Here is a 27,035-nt window from a genome sequence, read left to right as displayed (position 1 = left end):
CCCACAAGGATATATTGTTCCAAAGCTTTAATCACAAGTGAGTTTTTTAGAAAATAAACATGAAAATTTTAAATTATTACTATTGTTTCCAGAATTATATAATATACACCCTCATAAAACAACTACAAAAAACCGACACATTTCTGAAACCCTACATATTATGTTCTGTGTATTGTTAGTAGTAACTCATTTTGTTGAATTTTTTGTGAAAAAGGGAGCAAGACAAGAAAGAAAAAGAGAGGGAGAGAGAGGAGGCGGAGAGAGAGAGCAGAAAGAAAGAAAAAAGAAAGAGAGAGTGAGAGAGAGAGAAAGGAAAGGGAAGAAGGGAGAGAAAGAGAAAAAAGAGAAGAAACCTGTTATAAAACCTGAGGATACATGATTGCAAAGACAGGACACACATGGAATAGTCATCTCTGGGTCTCAGGATAATAGTTGAGACCATGTCCAAAGTAGAAACCATGTACATTATCATATTTTATAACATTATTTTCTGATTACAAAATAACACATGCTTATAGAAACTTTGAGAAATAAAAAAAAAAAGGAAAATAAAGTTACTCTGAAGCCCAGCATCGTAAATATTTTGCTATATACCATTTGTCTATTTTCTATGCAAATATAAATATGAAATTTTAAAAAGTTTTAGGCAGCACATCCCATTTTGAATTTTTGCCCTTTTTACTTAGTAATATATTATGTTTTTTCTTATCCTTACATATATTGTAACATGATGTTATTTTATCCTATCAGCAATTGATAATTTATATTCACTTTTCTTCCCTTGGTGCATATTTAAGTACTGACTTTTTCTCCTTGCTATTTTACATAGTACTATCATGAACATCCTTAGCTAAATCTTTATGAGCATCCTTGAATTGCCGTCACAGTCAGAAATGTCGTAACTGGGACAGAGGGTTCAAATCATCTTATAGACTGTTTTTACAGACATACTTCAAAACAAGAAAGTTACCAAAACACAGAGAAGAGACAGTCCTGTTTCTTAATCTTAAACAAACTCCCGAATTTTTACCACCTGCCAGACCTCGCTCTGTTACTCTTCATGTCTCATTCCTCCCACGTGGCCACTGATCACATGGTGTTGACTCTGAAATGAACGCTACCTGGTAGCACAGGGCAAACAGAGCAGAGGGAGCCATGGCCCAGGCGTGGGGTCACTGGAGGCCACTGCATGTGCAGTGGAGCTGTGCCAGCTTAGGACTGCTCAAGGAGGCATAGCTGGTGATGAGATACTCGTACAGTATCCATGGGGCCCAGCGGGATCTGTGGCCATTCAAGGCTACAGAAGGGAGTTCTAGCAAATGGAAGGAGCCCGTTGTGTAGAATCTAGAATGAGTCTATTGAGGAATTAGGTAGGCAGGAATTACACATAAGATCTGTTGATAAGGTTAGCCAGGCTAGAGGTCAAAAGCAGGGATTCGGTCTGCAAGATCAGGAAGTGGCAAGATTTAGACAAGGAAACAAGAAAGTAGGTCCAGTCCTGGGATCATACTTATAGAATGAGAAAAAGTTCTGACTTGGGGTTCAAATAAATGAATGAATGATCTGGAGCACAAATCCCATTTAAGGGACGGTGCATCAGTTATGTTAGGCTAAGTTTTGCTGCAGTAACAAAGAACCCCTAAATCTAAAAGGTTTAAAAAATTTTTTAATTTCTTCCTCAGGCTACATATCCATTGCATGTCAGCAGGAGGGCTCTAATCTACATTCCCTTCACTCTGGAATCCCAGGTTAATGATCTGTATCACCTATAGTTGTGGCAGTGGGGCAACAGGACTGGGTAGCCCAGCATTAGTAATTAAATGGTCCCACTCACATTTCCTTGGCCAGAACAAGTCATATGCCTGACTTCACGGGACGACGTGCTTGGAAGGAGTGGTGAACTGGAAATCTTGGTGGGCACTGCCAGCGGCTGCCAGATAATGACCAAGCTAACTTCTAAAGAGGAAACACTATGAGGGGAGGAAAGAGTCAAGGTGTTTAACTATAGCTTACCTGGAGTCCTAACTTCTCTTTTATCTGGAACATATAGTGGGACTTAGGTTTCAGTACACTGGGAGTCCTATTCCAACTGACCTTGAGAAGGAGCAGCAGAGACATGGTGGGCACCGATTCTGGGGCATGGTGTAGTGAGAGAAACTCCACCACACCTGCACCTTGAGCTCATAACCAAATAGGATGAATTCTAGTATGTCCAGGCTGTTAGGATCCGCACCTTAACTGTTCTTCAAATTTGTACTTTTAGATAGTTGGTGACAAATTGACATTCCCAAGCAGAGTTTTTATGATTTAGCTCTCCTGGGGGAATGAAAGCATCTGCGTGCATCCAGATGTGTAATGTTAAATGTCAAACAGCTGAATGACAGTGTGAACCATGTTAATCTCAGATATGAACACTTGGGGACATTTGTTTAAGGTAATTAAGACGCCACCCCAGCATCTCATTCTGGTGACGCTGACAAAAGATGGAATCATATTTTTTGGAGGTATTACCCCCAAGTATTACCAGAACACCAGCTGTGTCTTTGGGACTGTGCAGGGTGCAGCTCCTGACCTTCAGCAATCATACTGGCAAGATGACAGGAGAAAGTAAGCACTCACTTGGTATTCATTTCAAACATAGTTCAAATTTGGGAGAATCTTCTGAAGCTTCAGACATAAGAGGTCTGACGATTAGGTTTGCAAACTTGCCACCGTGTGCTTACATTGGCAGCACTGTACAAACAGCTTGGTAAGGTTTCATAACCTTGGTATATCAGGTTCTCACAGCTGTGTTGGTGTCGACGCATGGCGGTGTCTTGCTGAGTGGCGTTCATTATTGTTGTTGCGTGATTTTGTGTGCCATCGCGAGAATATCTGAGCTTGAATTAGAGCAACGAACAAACATTAAATTTCTTGTTAAACTTGGCAAGAATAAAAGTGAAATCAGGGACATGTTAGTCCAAGTTTATGGGGATAATGCCATGAAGAAAATGGCAGTATACAAATGGATTAAACGTTTTTCTGAGAGGAGAGAACGTGTCACTGATGAAGAGAGGTCGGAGCGGCCAGTAACAAACAGAACTGACAAAAATATTGCAAAAATTCATCGAATTGTGTGTCCAAATCATCAGCTGACTGTGAGAAACACAGGAGACCAAGTAAATATCAATAGAGAAACAGTTGGGAAAATCTTAATTGAAAATCTTGGCATGAGAAAGGTGTGTGCAAAAATGGTCCCGAAGGAACTCACTGATGAACAAAAGCAAGGGAGAGTCGAAGTTTGCCAAGACCTTTTGGAGAGGCAAGACGATGTTTTGGTCCTTGTTATCACTGGTTATGAAACATGAGTGTACCAATACGACTCTGAAACAAAGCGTCAAAGTGCACAATGGAAGTCAGCCAATTCTCCATGACAAAAAAGTTTGGTCAGTCCAAATCCAGAGTCAAAATGATGTTGCTAATCTTTTTTGATATCAAAGGGATTATTCATTATGAATTTGTGCCAACTGGGCAAACCGTTAACCAAGTTTACTATTTGGAAGTGCTGAAAAGCCTGTGTGAAAAAGTTAGATGAAAACAACCTGAACTTTTCTCTAACGATTCATGGCTCTTGCATCAGGACAATGCACCAGCTCACATGGAACTGTCTGTGAGGGAGTTTTTAGCCAGGAAACAAATAACTATATTGTAACACCCTCCCTACTCACCTGATCAGGCCCCCAATAACTTCTTTCTTTACCCAAAGATAAAGGAAATACTGAAAGGAAGACGTTTAGATGACATTCAAGACATCAAGGATAATACGACAACAGCTCTGATGGCCATACCAGAAAAAAGAGTTCCAAAATTGTTTTGAAGGGTGGACTAGGCGCTGGTGTCAGGGCATAGCTTCTCAAGGGGAGTACTTGGAAGGTGACCGTAGTGATATTCAGAAATGAGGTATGTAGCACTTTCTCTAAGATGAGTTCGTGAACTTAATTGTCACACCTCATATGCTAATTTCACATTCAAATTAACAAGAAAGAAGCTTGTGGTTTTTCCCTTCATAATACGCTTTTCTAAAGGAAGAGATTTCTAACTTAGATGTAGTTTATCCAATCTAAAGAGGGGGATAATCAAGTAAATTCTGTGGAAATCATTAATTTACTATATACCATGTTTCCCCGAAAATAAGACCGGGTCTTATATTAAGTTTTGCTCCAAAAGACACGTTGGGGCTTATTTAGTAAGACAGGAGATGTCTTACTGAAAATCACACTGGGGCTTTTTTCCAGTTAGGTCTTATTTTCGGGGAAACACAGTAGCACCATGGAAATATCATGTCAGCACAAAGAGTAAGTGTGAGTCATAACCATTCTCCAACATGAAATACATTTTTGCTGATTAACAGCATGCAATCTACAAGGGAAGCTGCCTAATTGATTTGCCAAAGGTTAGCGTTATCACGACGGCTTCGTGGTCAACACCACGCTTAATTCTTATATGGATTCTGCTGAAATGCATGATCTGAATAAGTATGTGGTTCAATTTCTCTCTGCATGGATCTTTTAAATAACTATATGCCAAGTACTAAGGGCTTGCACCTCTTAACAATGTGTGACAATGAAGATCCCTAGATCTTTACTTAGAGTCCTTACAATATTTTATTCCTTTTGAAAAAATAAAAAGTTTTCCACTATAAGAACCATTATAAATTCTCTCCTTGCAAAAGAGGGTGTATATATTATAAATATTTGACATTTATAGAAAATTTAAAATGTTAAAATAATGTATTTCCAAGAAAACGTTTGTGATTAATTTCTTGGAAGTCTTCGAAACAAACAAAAAAAAATAATGCCCTCAGAGGCAGTCTTCTACGTATCAATTCAACTAATTTGATCAAAATTAGGAAGTCTTATAATTTATAATTGACTTTGTGATTTATCCACTTTTCATGTGACAAATATCATTCACACTAGAAAAATAAGCCCTCTCATCAATTAAGAAGACTCATTGAGGAGTTGAAAATGATGATGCAGGCATCCCATAGTGACTGCTGCAAAATTAAAGATAATAAAATCTCACCCTATATGTCATTATGCACAAATCCTTGAGAATATAGCTGTAGTTAGGACATTCAACAAGTTAAAAGGCAGAAATTAACATTTCACATGCCTTAGTTCTTAAATGACTCAGTGGTTTGGAGAAAAAGATACAGCATAAAGCATGGAAGATTTTGAAATACAGGTTGATTCTGGCCAGTAAAGTCAAACTTAAGTACTTTTAGCAGTCTAATGCAATAAGGCTTTCCTTAAAAATATGCTTTATTTTAAAAAGATGGTCCTGATTTGTCATAGTCTCAGCTGAGCCTTTAAATTTCTTCCATTTTTTTTGGTGTTTTTAGAAGTGACTAATTTAATTTTGATATTTAAGTTGCTGAATATAACCCCTCCCTCCATTTTCCCATTTTGCAAACTGTATTGATGCATTTTGTTTGGTGGAGGTTTATTTTCTTTTTTAATTAATTGTCGAGCATTGGTGATAGCATAAATAAATGGACATGCTCTTATCTTATAAATTGGCATCACTTTTCTGAACAATTTGGTGACAGTAAAATTTTTAAAACATAAATAGAAACCTAAAAAACATGTATATTCTTTGTCCTAGTAATGACATTTCTAGAAATCAATCCAAGAGTCAAGTATTAGGGAATTGGCTAAATACATTAGGCCATATCCACAAGATGGAATGCGAAGTAATCAGGAATAGTCATGCTCTATGAAAAATATCTAATGACAGCTGAAAATATAATGTGAAATAATATATACTGTTATCAAACAATGTGAACAGAATGATCCTAATTATGTTTTTAAAAATTATATATATATACATAATGGGTGTGTGTGTATGTATGTGTGTGTGTGGATGTGTGTTTGTTTGGAATGCTTTACACCAAAACCTCAATAGTTATATCTCAGAAAGGGGATTGTGGGTGATTTTTATACTTTGTCTCTGTATTTTTAAAGTTTCAAAATGAACCTATTTGACTTTTGAAATTTAAAAAATATATATTTAAAATACATTTATTAGATATACAACAATGTGAATGTACTTACTGCTATTGGATTGTATATTTACAAATGGCTAAAATGGTCAATTTTTATGTAATGTATATTTTATCACACTAAGAAGGGTACATTTATTAGTAAATCTAGGTGTCCTTGCATTTGGCGATGACATTTTAGATACAACACCAAAAGTACGATCCATGAAAGAAAAAGTTGTACTTCATTAAACTTATAAACTTCTCTAAGAAAGACAGTTAAGAGAATGAAAACACAAGGCACATATTGGGAGAAAATATTTACAAAACACATATCTGATGAAAGACTGATATCCAAAATATATAGCAGCCTCTTAAAACAAAAAGAAAACAGATAAACCAATTTATAAATGAGCAAGAGATCTGAACAGACATCTCACCAAAGAAGATAGACAGATGGAAAATGAGCATATGAAAAGGTGCTCAACATCGTATCTCATGACAGAATTGCAAATTAAAAACAGTAACAAGATACAACCACCTACCTACTAGAATGGCTAAAATCCAGAACACTGACAACACCAAATGCTGGCAAGGATGTGGAACAACAGGGATTCACTCTCATTCACTGATGCCATTCATTGCTGGAGGGAATGCAAAATGGTGGTCACTTTGGAAGACAGTTTAGCAGCTTCTTACAAAACTTAACATACTCTTACCATGCAATCCAGCAATTGCATTCCTTAGTTTTTGTCCAAATGATTTGGACACTTACGTACACACAAAAGCCTGCACATGGATGTTTATACTGTGTTTCCCCGAAAATAAGAGCTAGCCAGACAATCTGTTCTAATGTGTCTTTTGGAACAAAAATCAATATAAGACCTGGTCTTATTTTACTATAATATAAGACCAGGTCTTATTACATAACATAACATAGGGTCTTATATTAATTTTTGCTCCAAAAGACGCATTAGAGCTGATTGTCCGGCTAGGTCTTATTTTCGGGGAAACAGGGTAGCAGTAGCAGCTTTCTTCATAACTGCCAAAACTTGGAAGCAACCAAGACTTGGATAAATAAACTGGTACATCCAGACAACAGAAAGAAATGAACTATCAAACCACAAAAAGATATGGAGGAAATTTAAATGCATATTGTTAAGTGAAAGAAGCCAATTTGAAAAAGCTACAGACTATATGATTCCACCTCTGTAACATTCTGGAAAAGACAAAACTCTGGAGACAGCAAAAAGAAAAATCAGTAGTTTCCAGGTTTTCAGGGGAGGGGGTCATGAATACTGGAGCACAGGGGATTTGTAGGGGAGGTCAGTGAAATAAATCTGCATTATACTGCAAGAGTGGATACATGCCACTATACATTTGTTACAACCCATAGAATGAATAACACAAAGAATGAATTCTAATACAAACTATGGACTTTAGCTAATGATGTACCAACACTGTCTCATAAAAATAAACAAAAATTATATTAAAATATTATTTATCTTGAAAAAAATTTACTTATTAACCAAAATGAAGGTCACTGTTTCCAGGCACAATTCTGCTTTTAAAATATTTATTTCCATTTCCATAAGTACCCCTCGTTTACTTACTTTTTTGGTGCAGTTCTTTTTATTTTAATAAAATCAGAATACGCACAGCACATGCAGGCTAGCATGCAAAGAGCATGTTAATGCAATAAGCAATGCAATAAGCTAATGCAATAAGCAATGCAATAAGCTAATGCAATAAGCAATGCAATAAGCTAATGCAATAAGCTAATGCCTAAAGCTCCAGTGACTTTACAGTCAGTTTAAGTCCATTCTTATGTGATTTTTAAAACCTTATGTATTAACTGAAAATATTGCTTGCTGATAGAACTTGCTCAAATATGATTGCTGAATGTACGGGTCACTGATTGTGCCGGTACAATAAAGGTAACTACATGTTTGAGGATTGAAATGTACCAGACATTCACTGAGAAAAAAAATACACACAGCTAACAAAATTCATGCAATAAACATCTGAGAATCTGGACACTTCATAACAGTGTTTTGAAATGTTTCATTAATATCTTAAGACAAGTGTATCAAAACCTTGGCATGATTTAATTTTAAGTCGCCAATTTTATTTTTACTAATATCAGAAAAGTTATGGCTATCCTGCCAATGCCAGCTCGGCTTAATTTGACTTAAGACTTTAATACAACTTAACATTAGAAACTCATACTACCTCGATTTAACACCGCATGATAATTTATGCTGTCTGACAGCAACCACTAGAAATTTCCAAGCAGATAATTTTCATAATATATAACTGTGACATGATCACTTTTTCAGTAAGAATCTCAAGTCCCATTATTTTTACATTTTGATTAAATAATTTCACTATCTGAATAAGTAATCTATATACAATTTGGGGGTCTAATTTCTCAATTCTAATGAATGTTTCAGTAGAAACCCGGGCAAAACACTCTCATGCATAAACCTTAAGAGTTCTGTCATTTTTTATGATAATACTACAGCTTTAGGTAAAAGGGAAAATAAGATGTCAATGGATTCACTTAAACTAAATATATTGTTCTCATAATACCTGGCTTCTGAGTTTTAATAGAACAATATCCATCATGTGGAAATACATGAGAATTGGAGTTAACTTTTGACGTGAGGAAGCTAGACAGAACTGGGTGCTTTGGGGTGCTCCCAAGCACATGGCATGGAATTGAGAGTCCCCTCAGAGAGCCTGGCGTGGAATCAGGTAGCCAAAGCAGTAAGCCAGTCTTTTCTGTAGAGCAAACACGCTAGCTCAGGGTCCCCACACTGATATGAATGAAATTGTACTGAAGTCATTATTGTGGTCATTATTGTGGTTTGGCTGTCTGGGTCTCGACAACTTCAAGAAGCCAGAGAGTGACACTAATGTTAACTTTCTTTTCATGCGCCTCTGTCTGACATTAAAATATTAATTTAGTCCATAGAATAAAATATAATCATCAGACTTGCACACTGTCATGGGAGCAATTATTCCCACTAGACATCAGTCCTCAGGATTCAGCCTTGCCTGGAGCTATGCATTTTGAAATGCCAGGTACTTTCTCATATAAGTTGGCAAGTCATCCAACCTGCTGTTTGATATTGCAATCAAGTAGTTGATGTTATAGATCAGTAGATATTCAAATCTCTGTCCTGAAGGGACTGCTGACATTGGCATGAAACGGCTTGTTAAATTTGGCACTCTGTATTGCACATTTAGCCTGCTAGACAGGTATTATACAAAGGGAAGATGCATCACAGCTCAAAATTATAAAAGAGTAGAGTTGAAAGAGACAATAAACATCTAACCTTGCACTCATCTAATATGTATTCCCCCAAACAATGCACAATCCTAGAGGGCAGGGATAATGTCATCTTTATTCCCACCTAACCGGCGTGACCTGCTTCTTTATACTTGGCATGCAACATAATTTAGATTATTTACATTACAACACCTCTGAGAAGGAAACGCTCCTGTTTACTATAAGCATGTCTTTGCTTTCTGAGCCCCTCATGATTAGGCCATGGCCCCCAGGCGTGTGGTGCTTACGATGTCTACGGGGTTGATCTTGTTTACTATTGCCTCAAAATTAGAGAGAGAAAATTAGCCAGCTCCCCAATGGTCTTTTCAATGTCCCATAGTGTCAATGTGGAAACAGAAAGTGCAGTGGGTCCAGTGCCAGGCCTTCCCTGGTTCTCCACAAGTGCCAGATGCAAAGGACAGATCGGGGTCCCTAATGTTAAACCCCTCAGGGGCACTATACACACAGAAAGAATCATTTTCCCCCAAGATGTTCAGGAAGTTTTCTTATAGTAGCCCAATGTGTGCACAGAATTAGCTTCTAACAATCCCCTCTATTTCTATCCTTATGATGATTTTTTATATCAGGAGGATTTTTGCCCCTCTTTGCCTTAATATATGAGAATGAATAAACTTTCTTCTTCAGCACAGACCTTCGTGAGGTCTGTTTGGGCCAATATCTATCATTTCCATCTGAGCTGGCCGTTTGTTTATTTATCCTTTATTTTGAAAAGCAAACCTGGGATTGAGCAATAAGTAAATGGATAGTGAAGGGTGGGAGCCAGGTGTCTCACTGTTAGAGTGAGAGATTACCGATAAGCACGAGGGGAGGGCTAGAATAAATTGTATGGTACTGAGTTAGAGTTGAAGACATCGGTATGAACTCATGTTTAGCCTACTATAGACGCAGATGGATAAATGTAAAAAATAAATACAGGCACGTGTGTATACACAAGTTAGTGTACACACATATATTTTCAAGCTCTGTTCACTGCAAAGACGTAGAAATAACAACACCCCAAGTGCAGCAAGCATACCCAGTGCTCAGATCTTGGTAGCTAATACCATTATGCAATAAAAGGAACCATGCTTCGTTGGAGAAAGGACTGATTCTAGGACTGGGACAGAGAGTGTACAGATAAGCTGGAGTATCTTATAATGCCAGAAAGTGATGAAGTGCTGACAACAACAAAACGATGGGTGTTAAGAAAAGGAAACACAGGAGCTGAGCAAAAGAGCTGCCAGTGGCCAAAGCTGGAACAACATGAGCAATAGAATAAATAAGGCAGGGCTGGATTAGAATCCAAGGTGCAAAATAAATATCCATGAGTGCACATTCATATAAATAAATGCTTGAATAAATCAATGGAGGAGAATAACTGAATCTCCCATACAGAAGAATTCCAAATGATTTATTTATGCAGATACTGCCCTCTCAAGAGGGACAGCATAACTCCTCACTCCATTAGAACAAGCTAAGCACAGTGATTTCTTTCCAAAAAGTACAGCATGGAAAGACAGGAAAAAGAGTAACTTTACAATGGAAAAACCTAACAAATACAACCTCAGCCATATAAGTGAGATGCGTATCATCAGTGATAAGTCATTTTGATCGTATGTATCCTTGATATGATGTACTGAGAACGGCACATTTTCTCTATGGTTTTCCTCCCACAGACCCTAATCTCATTCTAACCATGATAAAAACATCAGACAAACCAAAGAGAGGGAAATTCTACATAATACCTGATTAGACCTCCCCAAGACTATCAAGGTCACTGAAAACAAACTCTGAACAACTCTCACAGTCTTGAAGACCCTAAGGAAATATGATGACTAAATGTAAATCTGAATAAAATACGGACTTCAGTAAATAATAATGATGTATCAACACTGCTATGTAGCAACATTCATTAGTTGTATCACCCTAATGGAGGATGTTAACAACAGGGGAAATTGAGTGCAGAGTATATGAGAAGTCTCTACTATTTTGACACTTTTCTGTAAACCTAACTATTCTAAAACAAAAAGTTTATTTGTAAAAAGCTAGAACTTAGTAAGGAGGTGATTAACTTTGTTTTCTATTTGTTTTTATATCATTCTGTCCTCTTCTAGGTGAAAAACGAACTTGTCACCTAGTTCTATTTTATAAGATTGGTCACTGCAGTAGAAGGGAATCTGTGCAGAGCCAGGAGAATGGATAGGTCCCTTGGATAGCATGTTACCGATTTTCTCTTCTAGTGGATGCTTCTCTGGCTCTTTAGCATTTCGCTGCCTGTGGCCAGGGAACTGGCTACCTTCCTGGCTATGACAGATGGCTGACTCTCACAGGCCATTTCACCGCCTGAAGATCTCCTTAGTGAAATGGAGCAATGTTGATGGCATCTTTGCCAATCACTGTTTCGAATACCCTTGAGGCTTCTGGAATATTAATAGGGCAGGGCCTCATTAGAGGAGTCACCTTATTTTTTAAAGACTATATTCTCTCAGACATTTTTAGGCATTTCCCCTCTCAGTTTCAACTCTTCTGAATGTAGCTTCTCTTTTCCATGCATTGGCCCGAGAGCTGGACACCTTTGTCATTTTCATAGTGTGCGGCCTTGTTTCTCTGGCCATCGCTGATTGGATGGATCATTCCTGGGCATAGGGGACTGATCAGGATTCCTCCCTGAGGATTTAGAATTAGGGCTGAGATTTCCATCTCAGAATTGCATTGGCCTCTTGAGTTGAAGAGATGAAAACTCTTGGGCACAATTATCTTTAGCCATGCTGGTTTTCTGATGCTTATAGACAAAAGTATGATTGATTTAGAGGAATCATATTTTTATTATTAATAAATTGAGAGTATAGAAGGGAGCGAGAAAGGAGCTGTCACAATGATGTGCCCAGTCTCGTGTTATGCAATTTGGATTCATTATCTTGAAACTATTTCTCTTGATAAAATAATAGTTATAGGATCTATGTCCTCATCTGAACTTTGATACATCTTTAAGACTGAAATATCGGTGTCCATCAAACATATCGATAGAGTGTGAGTTCTACCTTTCTCTTTCTAAGCCATTTCTGAAATATTTATTGTCATGGACATATATGGATTTTGGCTCCCCAGTGATCAATCTCCTAGGACCCAAATCGCTGATTTTCCTTGGGGAAACTATCCTCTATGGATTTAGTCATGCTTAAAAGTGATCTACCCCTAGAGTTTTTCAGTTACATGAACCAATAAAAATCCCTTCTGCTGAAACCAGTTTGAGCTGGGTAGGTTCTTGCCACTTGTAACTGAAAGAGACCTGTTTAATGTACTTACTAAAATTACATGTCCGTGCTATTGATGGGCTCACTTATTACCTCTGTAAACTCTTTGGACTCAGCTCTAAGTCTCCCCCTATTTCCCCACTCTCCCCTGCCCCACCCCAAAATCAACCCTTTGTGTGTGTGTGTGTGTGTGTGTGTGTGTGTGTGTGTGTGTGTATCTTCCAGCAGGGCCTTAGTTATAAAATATACATCATTTAAGAGATCACATGGCTGGTTAACTTCAGTTGGTTAACAAAAGATATTTTAAGTGCTTGGTTGAAAATCCTTCTTCTCAATTTTTGTAGCTCTCTTTCCTCAGAGTAGAAAGTACTGTCCAAGATATGTAAGGCATGAGTCTTGGCATGCAATCAAAATGATAAGAAAAAATATAGTTTACACTTTCACACGCATTATTTCATTTAATCTTTAACATCCAAAGGAGATGTTGTCTTCATTGCTATGATGAGAAAACAGATTCACATAAGTTAAGGGATGCACACATAGATCCAAAACAACAGCTAAGCATGACACAGGACAGTGATTCCAATGTGCCCAACACCTACCATGTTTTAACCCAATGTTGGAGATATTATATGACATTTGCATTTTATAGATGTAGAAACGGAGACAAAAATATCAGAGAACATGCCCAAGGTCATATCACAGGCATGTGCTATTCCATATCTGCTAATCAGCAAAATCAGAGTTTGAATTATTCTGATCCAAGTCAAATGACTTTTGTACAGTATCATTAAATACAGCAACATGACAAAAACCAACAACTGGAAACAAGAATGAACTTGACCAGATGGGGAGATCATCAAACCAGAATCTGGAATCACCATTTTTTTCTTAGCACTGTAATAACAGTGCATAGGATTTATGTATTTTGCATTAAAATTTCACTATTTTAACTAAAACTAAAATAATTTTATGGAATAGCATGCACATATGATGAAAATATTTTGGAATTTTCAGATGGAGTATTTAACTCTTTTTATTTTCCAGTTCTTAAAAATCAATTAATATACTGTAGTCCCCAGTTCTACCATCTTTAAATCTAATTTTAAATCATTTAGCATTCTAAATTATTATTAAGCTAACCTTTGCAGAAATAATATTTCATGAGTAACAGATGACATATGTATAGATAATAAAAAATATAACAGTATATTTCAAAGAGTAAAGATATATTCTTCAGAACATTAATTGGACTAGCGGTGTGTGTGTGTGTGTGTGTATTTGTGTGTGTGTGTGTGTGTGTAAAACTGTGCAGCTTTAAATTTTAGGGATCAGCAACTGCTCTTAAAAAGGAGATCTTGGTTTTCAGAGATTTAAAAAAAAACAAAAAAACAGGATTATAAATGATACTTGCTGGTTAGAGCAATTTGACTAATAGTATTAACATCTCCCAAAATAATTTGAGGTTTTTGACAGAATTTTATTACTTTTTTGCTGTGTCTCCATTTTCCCATTTATGAAACAAAGACAACGACACTGATTTTTTTCCCATTTATATAAGAAAATAAATGTGTCATAAAATTCTCTGTGGTAGTCTTACATCATCCCAGAAAGAAAAGACTGGTGGCCACCAGCTAACCCGATAGTTTCTTAGATTAGACTTCATACTTTCCACCTCCTGTCCCAAACAGTAGAGACCAGGGTGCAGGGACATCCAATACTGAGGGGTAAGCCCCAAATCAGGCCAGACAGAAAGCAAGGTCAAGCCAATGAACGGAGCAGGAAAGTAAAAGCAAGTAGACAACCAAAGAATAGGAGCAGGGACAGCAGAACCAAACGTGCACATTTGGGATGAATGCTGTAAGGTGAATTGTCATGGAAGGAAAGAGGGGTTTCTTAGGGGCCTTTCTTAGGAAGAGGAAAAATATACAGCGTTGGTCACATTATTGCTCTATAGCGGAATTTTGCTCGAGTACAAATAAGGAAAGCTTTGTTTCCCATTTTCAAAAATGTTTTACTTTGGAAAATTTCAGACACTCACAACAGTACAGAGAAGAGCATGATAAATTCCCAAGTACCATCACCCTGCTTCAGCAATTGCCACAATTTTGCCAATCTTCTTCCATTTATCCTCCCACACACACACTTATTCATTTATTAACCACACACTTATTCATTTATTAATTTTGCTGAAATATTTTAAAGCATATTCCAGACATCAGAAATTTCATATTTTCCCTTATGCATCTCTAACTGGTACTTCAAAAAGCATCTCTAATTAATCGTTGAAAAATTCATGTCTTTAATGTTATGTAATATCACGTTTTCATTGAAATTCTGTGATTGTCTCAAAGGTGTTGGTTTGGATCAGGATCCTAACAAGATTCACATATTAATTTTGGTTGTTTTACCTCTCAAGTTTATTTCCTTCTATCGTAGGCCCCCTTGCCCAGCTGCCCCTTTTCCATGACTTTGATTTGTTGGAGAAACTGGGTCATTTGTAGAGCAATGTCTCATGTTGTGGATGTCGCTTAACTTGCTCTTCCGTCTCTCTGATTTCCCCTAACCTGGAATATAGATACAGTACTCGATGGAATTTGGATTAATATTTTCGATAAGAACATGTCATAGAAGGTGCTATAAATAAAACACATATTTACAAACCTATGGGCCAAATCTATAGACATGGTTTTATTTGGCCCATACAGTTGTTTGTTTGTTTTTTATGCTTTATTTGGCCCATACAGTTAAAAAAGAAAAAGTTGAATTAGTTTTTGAATCAACCTGGGTTTTGGCAGAAAACAGATGGCACTCTCAAATAAACTCTTTCTAGGACTAAGGACAGAACTGAAGAGTAAAAGCAAAGAACGGCAAGACACTCTGGGGCTTGTAACTGCAAGGATACATTACATCCCCACACTTGGAAGCGCTTCTGGGTGGGAGCCTTTGGTAGAGGAGAGCCGCGATGGACAGCCCAACCCAATACCTTAGAGAGAGGGAGACGGAGAAGTGACATTCTTTGCTCAGGCTCCTCCCTCCCTCAGTGACCACTGGCTGGTGCCTCCCACTGGCTGAGCCCAACAGGAAGCTGGAGGCATCTAAACCCATTGAGACTGTCCCTAAAGCCAGCCTCTCTGCCTAGAGCTGGGTCAAGAAGGGTGGAGAGTGGATCTGGAGGGACAAACACTGCCAATATTTACACATTGAAAGATTTTTATGTAAAACTCTGTATTTGAAGCTTCTTTTGTCATATGTGACGTTCTGGCAGCCCTATGTCCTGATGTTGACTGCTGGCTAGAGCTGAGTAGGGGCTGCCCTATGGCAGGATGCAGGAATGGTGCTGTGGATCTCAGCTCATTCCTAGGAAGAAAAGGAAAGCAGACAGGAGAGGAGCCTAGAACTGGACTGATGACTCACCTAGAAGAAGCTGAGATTTTAATCCAGAAGGTGCTGAGTTTATGTTGAATTGTCCCGAGTATGTTTTCTGCTATTGGAAGTAATGGAGGTTCATCTGAACTTAATTTGATTAGAGAAAAATGAAGAAACAATGTTTTTTTCACACTTCAGTACTACATTTATATGCAGTATGGTTATCATCATGGTAACAGGAAAAAAAATAGGAAAAAGAAAACCTTCATACATTTATAGGTGTGCTAAATACATATTTTGGATGATTGCGACATGTGAACGTGGGTATCCTGCTGAAGACAAGAATCATATTTTAGAATAAACTTTTAGTTTACAAGAATAAATCTGAAAATATTTAAAGACAATCACTATGAAAATTTTATTTCTGAAAAATCTTAGTAACCAAACTAAAATTTTTGACATTACTGTGAAGAAATGATTGTTTCTCAGCTCCTAAATTGTGTCAAAGATCATTACTCTGCACACTGCTGACACTGAATATGTAGGGCCACCATATACAGTAGTTCAAGTTTCATACGTACAACGCTAGATAGTGGCATTCACTGTATGGGGTCTATAAATAGGAATTTTTCTGTTACTTTCTCTTCTTTGTATTATTTATTATTTCTGGGTTCAAGTTGATTAATCATGGATGCTACTGTATCTAATTTAAAATTATTCTGCCTTGTGAAATGTTGACATGTCAAGTCAGTATCACGTATTCCCACCACACGGAACAACTTGTGCCCTATATAATACCTCCATTCCTTTCTAGTCAGCACTTCCTGTCTGCAATTCTTTTCCTCAGTCCTGCTTTCTAGAGCTTTTCTTTGATGATCCTCTCGAATGACTTCTCTACAAATTATTCTTTCCTGATTTACCTCCCCACTCTAAAGTACTGTTCTTCTTTTGACATCTCATTTAAGTCAACTATCACTTTTCTTAACTGTAATGTAATCAATTATTTACAGAAAGAAAGGAAAAGGAGAGGGAAGGAGGGGCAGAGGGAAAGGAGGAATGGGAGGGAGGGAAAGAAGAATGAAGTGAGGGAAGGAGATAGGGAAGGAGGGGGAGATAGTTTTGGGTGGAGGATAAAGACTATTATAAATGTAATGTGTAAGGCAAGCTTCTCTAACGTGGGTGGGTCAGAGGATCAAGAATATTGCCTCTCCAGCTCCAGCTCCTTGCTGTCCAGGCGTCCTCTCAGCATCTGAAAGCACGCATGTCTCCTCAAGATTTACTCCAACTTGTTCCCACGCCTAGTCAGGTTTGCTTAACAAATTCATCTTTCTGTTATCACAATTTTGCTTCTGTTCTCTGTGAACTCCTATCCTGATCTTATCATGACAGCACTTTTGACTCTGCCTACCTTGAGTTACATCATAAAGCATCCTACACTAATTTGATTACACAGGTCACCATGCTCTTTTCTCTTCCTCTTCATCTCCAGGAGTGGGCAACAAGAGGATTTTTTTGGCAGAGCAAATGAATATTTGCTTATTTATTAATTCACTCCTCCTCTCTGTCCCATGCGTTCACTCACTCAGTAAACAGTTTCTGAGTTGTACTAAACGGAAGGTGCTTGCCCGGGATTGCATGAGCTGCTTACACTAGAGATATGCTCTCTTCCTCTCACAAAACCCCACAAAACTGTTCTTATCTTATTTCCTTTGCTGTTCTCTATCTTATTCTTTTGCAACAATTTGTGACGGGCAATAGGCAGCCACAGCAGTTCTGGAAGCATCTATGTTGTGCTGAGTTTACTTTTTAACCCATTAGGCAAAATCTTGCTAAGAAGCCCTTCTCTTGTCCAGTTTTCTCAGAAACATTTTGTCTCACCCATTTGGCTGGGGTACTTTATTCTCAGGTTTTCATTTTACGTTTTGTCCCCAGAAGAAGCCCTGACACAAGTTCAGGTAGTCTGTTTGTGGTGATTTCCACACAGTAGCCAGAAATGACTTATGAGCAGATTGGGCTTTAGACTGTGACCTGGTTTGGGAGCAGATGTGAAACAATCACCTTATCCTCACATATGAGGTCTGACAATTAAGTTCGTGAACGTGTTGCAACGATGTTGCTAATCTTTTTCGATATCAGAGGGATTATTCATTATGAATTTGTACCAACTGGACAACGAACCAAGTTTACTATTTGGAAGTTGCTGAAAAGGCTGCATGAAAAAGTTAGACGACCTGAACTTTTTGCCAACAATTCATGGCTCTTGCCTCACGACAATGCACCAGCTCACACAGCACTCCATGAGGGAGTTTTTAGCTGGTAAACAAATGACTGTATTGGAACACCTTCCCTACTTACCTGATCTGGCCCCCAAAGACTTCTTTGTTACCCTGAAGATAAAGGAATCATTGAAAGGAAGACCTTTTTCAAAAAAAACTTTTATTTACTTATTTTTTAAGTGTGTTTTTCCAGGACCCATCAATTCCAAGTCAAGTAGTGGCTTCAATTTAGTTGTAGAGGGCGCAGCTCACACTGGCCCATGTGGGGATCGAACCAGCAATCCTGGTGTTACCAGCATCATGCTCTAAGCAACTGAGCTAACCGGTCACCCCAAGGAAGACATTTTGATGACATTCAGGACATCAAGGGTAATACGACGATAGCTCTGATGGCCATTCCAGAAAAAGAGTTGCAAAATTACTTTGAAGGGTGGACTAGGTGCTGGCGTCAGTGCATAGCTTCCCAAGGGGAGCACTTCGAAGGTGACCGTAATGATATTCAGCAATGAGGTGTGTAGCACTGTTTCTAGGATGAGTTCATGAACTTAATTGTCCAACCCTGTATATTGGAGGCAGGCAGGCAGCCACCTGGAGTAAACTTATGTTACCAGTCTTCAACTTCTGTTATTACTTAAGTAAATGTAGCTCAAAAATTTAATTATTAACCAGAAATGGTTCAAGAGATCGTTCTTTCAAAGGTAGTTCTTTCAGACTTCTTCCTCTTAAATCGGAAAAAAAGAAAAAAAAGATAGGGTGGTGATGGTATTTTCACTCTGATTAGCTCTGCTTTGGGTAGGACAGTGGTCTGAGCTGTGCTCTGGCTGGTGCCCAGGTCCTGACCATCTGGGGGGCAGCAATGGCCTGGCTCCAGAGCCGGTTCTGCTTTCCCGTTACCATGGATTCCCATTCTGTATTGTGATGATGATGACCATGCACCATTATTTCAAAAGTGGAAAAATAAGGTCCTTTTCAATTTTAATTTTTACAGTTTTTCTGGGTCTATAAAAGACTGTTTACTATGGAAAACTCAAAAAAGGCAAAGAGAATAAAAAATATTCTAATATTACTTAGGGATAATCACTTTTTTCTTTTTTATTGGGGAAGGGGAACAGGACTTTATTGGGGAACAGTGTGTACTTCCAGGACTTTTATCCAAGTCAAGTTGTTGTCCTTTCAGTCTTAGTTGTGGAGGGCGCAGCTCAGCTCCAGGTCCAATTGCCATTTTCTAGTTGCAGGGGGCACAGCCCACCATCCCTTGTGGTAGTCGGAACCCGCAACCTTGTGGTTGAGAGGACCAGCTCCAACCAACTGAGCCATCCGGGAGCTCAGTGGCAGCTCAGCTTAAGGTACCTGTTCAATCTCAGTTGCAGGGGGCACTGCCCACCATCCCTTGCAGGACTCGAGTTGAACTGGCAACCTTGTGGTTGAGAGCCCACTGGCTCACGTGGGAATCGAACCAGCAGCCTTCGGAGTTAGGAGCATGGAGCTCCAACCGCCTGAGCCACAGGGCCGGCCCAGGGATAATCACTTTTAACATATTGTGTCTATCTTGCCTATGTACATATAGAAATTATGTACATTTTTAATACAAAATTAATATTGCACATTATTCATTTTAATTTGTAACTTTGTTTTATAACTATTAGGTGTAAAATTTTTCACGTAACCATTCATTTTTAAAAATTTCAGTTTATACACTGTATGTTGCTTTACTAATGCTATTTGACATCTGTAAATAAAACTATTTAATAAGAAAGTGAGGCACTCATTTACTTTTTTCTAATGGGTATAATCACACACAAAATCACCAGTCAACATTCTTTGGCCATCAAAAATTCTCTCTAGCTTAAGAACCAGAAAGTAGCAATATTTTAAAAACAAAACAAGAATTTCTCAGCAGTTTTATCTAAAGATTGGCCTTTATAGGATGTGAACATTTTAGGATTTGATTTATAAGAACATTTACATTGACCTTTTGCTCAGTTTGCTTTGGAAGTGTACGAGGGGTGATGGATTTAAGCATTAATAAGTGCTTTTAATCAAAAATAAATTCCATTTCCCCTGGGAACAAGAGGTCATATGCTTTATTTGAACAATGTTAGGTAGCTATAACTGAAAAGAAAAACCACAGAGAAATTACTGATTAAAAAGAATTTAAATTCTCTTCCCCCTTTATGACTGTGCCAGTTTATATTCAGGGACCGCTCCTTCTCCAAGGAAAGGCTATTCTGAGACAGGCGCAATGTATTCTCTGTTGAAAATGACTCACCTTTGCAAGGTGACATACATCTTGAAGCACAGTCAAACATACCAGCTTATTAAAGCCTGTAGGTTGGGCAGGCCAGGGTTCATATTGCATTTTACAGAGGAGTTTGGTAAACCAGCTGCTAAGATGGTCCCTAAGCGTGCCCACCTGGTATTCATGCCCCTGTGTAATCCTTGTCCCTTCAGTGTGGGCTGGGTAGTGCCTTGCTCCTAATCAACAGAATACAGCAAAGGTGATGGGATGTCCCTTTGTGAGTAGGTTAGAAAAGTGCAATTTCTGTTGAAGACCAGATTTTCTCTATTGCTTCCCAGCTTCTGTGCTTGGATGAGGCAAGCTGCCATGCTGGGGAGGACCACGTGACAAGCAACCAAATCCTACCAACAACCACGTAAACTTGAAAGTGGATCCCTCGCCAGTTAAGCCCTGAGATGACTAGAGCTCAGGCGATTCCTTGATTGCCACCCTTGGGAGATCTTGAAGTACAGAAGTGAGCTAAGCCATGCTCAGATCCCTGACCCATGGAAACTATGAGATAATAAATGTGCATTGTCTTAAGTGCTTTGTGGCAATTGTTACACAGTAATACATAATTAATACCAAGGGTAACTGAGGCTGCATATAACCTGTTCGTGGAAATAGTAAAATATGACCACACATTCTTTAACACTCCTGCCATGCAGAGGTGAGTTCTGTGTCCTGTGATTGCTTCCATCCACAGCGTGCACTGAAAGCGGTGCTATGTGACTTCTCAGGGTGAGATGTAAAAGGCCAGCAGTGTCTACTTTGATTAAAAAACACTTTCGAAGCCCTGAGCTGCTGTGTAAGAAATCCGACTACCATGAGGCTGCCATGCTCTAAGGAAGCCCAAGGCACCTGGAGAGGCCTCACTCCAGTCCACAGTCATTGTGGGGCCCACACAGCCCAGTCCAGGCACGAGACAAGTAAGTGAAGAAGCTTCCAGATGATTCCAGCCCCAGCCATGCAAGTCTTCCCAATTGAGCCCCCAAACATTGTGAAGCAGGGACAAGTCATGCCCACTCTGCACTTTCTGAATTCCTAACCATGGGATTTCTGAGCACAATGAAAATGCCCAGAAATGTTGTTTTTTCACTCTACTGCTTTTTGGGGTGGTTTGTTACACTGCAATAGGCAGCTGGAGCCCTGCCCAGTGTCACACAGCTTCTAAGTAGTAGAGTTGGTACTTAGATGCAAGTTTTCTGATTCTTACTTCAGCATTCTTTCCAGCACTCCAGCTGTTGCCTTTGATCTAGGGTGTTTATGTTCCTTTTCACTTGTTAGGAGAGAATCTCTGCTGCAGAGGTGGTCAACTTTGGCAGCATATTGGCATCACTGGGCAAGCATTAAAAATACTGATGTCTGGGTCCAGTTCCCAAAGATGCTGATTATTTGGTCTGGAGTACAGTTTACACATCAGGATTTTCCCCAAATCTCCTCGGTGGTTCTAACATACAGCCACACTTCAGACTCACTACTCTACACCAACATGCTGATCAATGGAAAAGATCACACCTGGTAATGACCAAAGCAATTCTCAGTGATCCTTCCAAAGGTAATGGAGCAGAAACAGAGTCCAAAAGAACAGATTAAATCATAATCTCTATTATATAGAGATTATGTGTGAGTGTGTGTGTGTGTGTGTGTGTGTGTGTGTTTGAATGTGACGTGAGCACCACTGTGTGTGTGTGAGTATTTAGGAGGCAGAAGATTCATTTTCCAACCTGTATATGGGTATATGCCAGGCAGTGTACTAAGCACCAGGAGTTACAATAATGCTAACATCTGATATGCTTGCACTAAAGGAATTTACCCTCCAATAACAAGAAAAAGAAGAGGAGAGCCTTGGGATTTAAGATACCCTAGATTTGGGGAGTATTGCTCTCCCACCCAACAAGACTCATCCCTCAGGGCCATCATGGTAAGTACGGAACCATGAAGTAGTGTTGAAACATACTGCGGCGCATTGGCTAATCTCACTTACCAGCAAAATGCCTCGATCCTGGAATGCCAGCTTCACTGCTCTCAAAAATCAAAATTATGTGTGTGTGTCAGATAAACAGACAAATATTTGCAGGTCACGGACCTTCAGGATCACTTGTGAGCCTTTAGAACCATAAAAGTTAAAATTCTTGAATATGAGGGTCTACTGAATCCTACAAACTATAATTCAATAAAGACACAGAGAGTGGTATAGTAGCATAGAAGAAACAATTGCTTTTTTGAGATTTCTTTTAACCAAGAAGTTTTTGGAACTTGAGTGGAAAGAGAAATCAAGCATATGTGCATGTGTGTGTGTGTGTGTGTGTGTGTTTTAGAATGCCTACATATACACAGAATTACTGTACATATAAGTTACATATTAAAAAGCTATAAAATTATGCACAATAATATTATATTATATAATCATCCAACTTGTTAAGAGGCTACATCTTAATTATTCCCACCACAAAAAACAAATGATAATTATGTGATGTAATAGAGATGCCAACTATCACTACAATGGCCATCATAACATAATCCAGGCCACCCACGTAGAACACAGTTGTTAGGTTCCTAAAAATGCCATGTTGTGCAAATCCATGTTATACGAAACAAAGAACTAGTACAAAAAAGGGAGTTAGTTTCCAAAAATTAAAAAAACATACTATTATATTTTTATAATTAAGAGAAATATCTTTAGTAAAGCAGTTTTCACCAAAAGTATAACATATTAATATGTATGAAATAATGTTTTCTTTGTCGTCACTACTAAGCTTTTATTACGTTCCGTGTTGTTTGAGGATTTCTCTCATTCTCAAACCATGTTAAAGTCAAACTGTGTTCTGGGATGCCATGTTATACGAGGGTTCTGCCCAATTCTCGAACAGTGTTAGAGCGAAACCGTGTTATATAAATGCCATGTTATACAGGGGTTACCTGCATATAAATGTATCAATCAATGTTGTACAACTTAAAATTATGTGATGTTTTATTGCAAATATACTTCAATTAAACAACTGTGATTTTAAAATTTTAAAGTTATTAAATTGTTGTTTGCAGTGATGAAAGGAAAATACTGAAATTATGTAATCAAACAATGTAAATTCTTAAACAATGGAAGAAAATGACTTACTGGAATATGAAGCTAATAATTGAATAACAGACTTTGAAGAGAGAAAGGTGGTATTATCACAGAAACGCTATCTCAATTTGATGACATCACACAACCATTTAGAAAAACATACAAATGTGTGTGCATACATATATGTATTTCTAAGATTATACATTTTATGTACCATAAAGAAATAGGAAGAGGGATCAAGACTGGAGAAAATTATACTGCATTACCTGAGACGTGGCAGATCATAGTACTAAATGTAAATGTATTGCTGTTCATAGAAACACGGCCGTGAGATCAACAGCAGGTTCTCCCTTTACTGGATACCACTTGTGTATGTGTGCCAATGAAATACAGTAATTCTACCTTTCTCCTCCAGTTCTAACTCTGCAGGTCTGTGTGTTTCTTTGACTGGCTGCCCATAAACCAGAATCTGTCATTTGCTACATGCTTTTGCTAGGTGTTAGCCTTGAGTTGTGTCCAAGAATCATCCTACTTTGCCAACCTCAAGCTTCCACTAATTCTTGAACCATTTAAGAAAAACACTTTGCTTCCTCATTTCCCACTACAGAGGGAGGGACTGACCACACTCACACTGAAGAAACGGTAAGCAGTAAATGTCACCGTACTGCTTGGGTAAACCTTCACAGGAAAGGTACTTTTTGAGCGGGCCCTGGAAGAAGTCTGTCGGAAATGGTCAGAAGTTTCTAAAACCCACACAAGAGAAAGCCTTAAGAATGTTTATATCATAGTTAGGGAACCAACAAGTAAAACTGGTAAAACAAATAAAAATGAAATCATATTACAAGACAACAATATAAGTCCAAAATGCTTAAATATTTGGTAAGTGCTTGGTAGTTTATGCTATGAGTTTAGAAAAGAGAGATACCTCCACGAGATGCCGTGGACTTGATGTAGGTGGACTTCAGCAGAATGATCAATTTTGTGGACATTACACACATGGAAAGAAGCAGCAGCAGGAGAAGGAAAAAAACACTATGTAAGAGAACAATACATCAATAAGCTCCCTTGCACAGAGGGAGGAATCATTCAAAAGTGTGTCGGTGGCAAGATAAGACCACCTTGGAGCAGATGCACGTAATGTAGTAATTTACAAAATACAGTAATCTATAAACATCTACTCCAAAATTGACTGCAGCAGTCTGCTTCTAGTGGCTGCCACTTTCATTTCTATTCATCAGTTCCTCTTCCTGACGATCGGTACATCTGCATTTTCACAAGGAGGGTGTGTGCTAGGGAGCAGCAGGCAGAGGAACGACAGAGGGAACTGGTTGGATATTCCACTAATGACTCGCTGTCTTGCCGGTAAAGCAGAGATGCTATGATCTGTTACGCCTTGCAGCTTTCTGTCTATGCTGAGTTTGTTTCCTATTTTCTAGGCAGTCTCTTTGACAGCCCGCAGCAATCAAATGAAGGGGGACATCACTGTGATAATTAAATGCTTTTTAGTTCTATTGCTTGGTATTGCATCTCTTCCATGACAGTATACAATGCAGGAGGCAGAGTTGCTCTGGAACCTGGAATTACCCTGCTGTCAGTGATAAGCAAGAACAAGCTTCATAATTATATTTATATAAATCAAAAATTGTTTGGGAAGAAACAAAACCTAAATATATACATACGTACACAAACCACAAACAGTTAAATGGAATATTTGGAAGAGGTATCGGGGAGCAGGTTAAAGCAACTATTTTATTTTTAAGTTTATAGGAACCTTAATTTCTAAGAGATTTTTCTCCCTTTTAGGTCCTGTTCACATGTTCTCAGAATTTGGAAAAAGAAATGTATAGGTTGGGCGAATCCATAGGCATTGGCTTAGGGCTGGTTCAGATAACCTGCTCTGCGAATCATTATGTGATGACAGGGGATCATCACCCTGATGTATTGTTTATCTGTAAAACGAAGTTGCAGAACAAGTGTAGTGTGACCATAAAAGAAAAAGATGCAAAAAAAAAGAAAGAAAAATGGATGTGTGTATGTATGTATCTTTCCATCTATCATTTATCTATCTACCCATGCATAGGAAATATCTGGAAAAATACACACCTAATTCTTAACAGCGTTTAATTCAGGTGAGGGGACTTGGGAAAGGGTGGGGTACTGACGATGAAGGATGGCGTATTTTACTTTACATATTTCTGTATTGTTTAAATTGTTTGCAATTAATTACTTCTTAAGTTTAAAGAAGCTTCACAAAGAAAAGATAATAAGCAAATAAATCACCAGCTGGGATCTAAAATACAAGAGTCGCTTAAAATGACAGCATAATGATTTTTTTAACAATGATAAATTAACTGCTTTGATCTTACTATGATGTGTTTATAGAAGCTTATGGGAAAAATGACAAACATGCTTAATTGTAACAATGCCTTCAATGGCAAATATCTTGTTCCCTGGAAATAACTTGGAAAGAATAGGAGATAAACCATGAAGACGATGGTGCTACAGAATAGAAAGATCTGGGATCAAGCTGTAACATTATTATAAGCAGGCATCGGAGGTGATAAAAACAAAATGGAACAACAACAAAAAAACCTTAAATGCTTGAGCAGATATTGGGTGCATTGCTTTAAAATGTAAATTTAATTTAGAAGATATTTTGTGATTACCTGGTGTTATGGACTGAATTATGACCCCCCCCCCCCGCCATGTTAAAGTTCTAACTCCCAATGAAACTGCATTTGGAGACAGGGCCTTTAAGGAGATGATTCAAGTTAAATGAGGTCATAAGAACAGGGCCCTAATCCAACAGGACTGGTGTACTTATGAGAAAAGACTCCAGGAGTATATATGTGCACGGAGGAAAGGCCAGTAAGAAGGCGACAATCTGCAAGACAGGAAGAAAGTTCTCAGCAGAAACCAGCCCTGCTGGCAACTTGATCTTGGACTTTCCAGCCTTCGGAACTGTGAGAAAATAAATTTCTGTTGTTTAAGCCGCCCAGTTTGTGGTATTCTGTTCTGGCAACCCAAGCTGACTAATACCACATGCAAGCTGTTATGCAAGAGCGGAGGAAAGGGTTACAGAAATGAACAAGGCAAGGACTCTGCCTTCTAGGATCACAGGCTAGTGGCTCGGGATTAGGAGAATGACTCTGGAGCTAGGCTGCACGGTATGACCTTGAGCAAGTTACTTAACCTCTCTGAGCATCAATTTCCAATCAATAAATTGAAGACAATAATAGTATATAGGGATGTTATGAGAATTAAATGCTTACTATTCCTGAAGAACCTAGAACAGGGTCTCGCACACAATAAACACAATTTAAGTATTTGTTCAACAAACAGATGACAGTGTTGTCCATTAGAAAAGAGGATGAGATCAGAAACATGAAGATTAACTTTAAACAATAGTGAATTGCTTATAATTTTCACTTAACA

General features: G+C 38.3%; 1 long non-coding RNA gene across 1 annotated transcript in view; it reads right to left on the bottom strand.

Moving 5' to 3' along the window:
* Window positions 1–27,035, bottom strand: part of LOC141571134 (uncharacterized) — a 47,861-nt gene continuing 20,826 nt past the window's right edge. The window contains exons 2-3 of the long non-coding RNA XR_016019219.1: window positions 6,568–6,666; window positions 1–2,879 (exon numbers count right to left, since the gene is read on the bottom strand). This is a non-coding gene — a long non-coding RNA (uncharacterized LOC141571134). The remainder of the gene's footprint in view (window positions 2,880–6,567; window positions 6,667–27,035) is intronic.

Source organism: Rhinolophus sinicus, chromosome 16, assembly GCF_057876585.1.
Source record: "Rhinolophus sinicus isolate RSI-liver-muscle chromosome 16, RSI-T2T, whole genome shotgun sequence".
Taxonomy (NCBI): Eukaryota; Metazoa; Chordata; class Mammalia; order Chiroptera; family Rhinolophidae; genus Rhinolophus; species Rhinolophus sinicus.
This window is presented reverse-complemented; position numbering and strand designations above follow the sequence as displayed.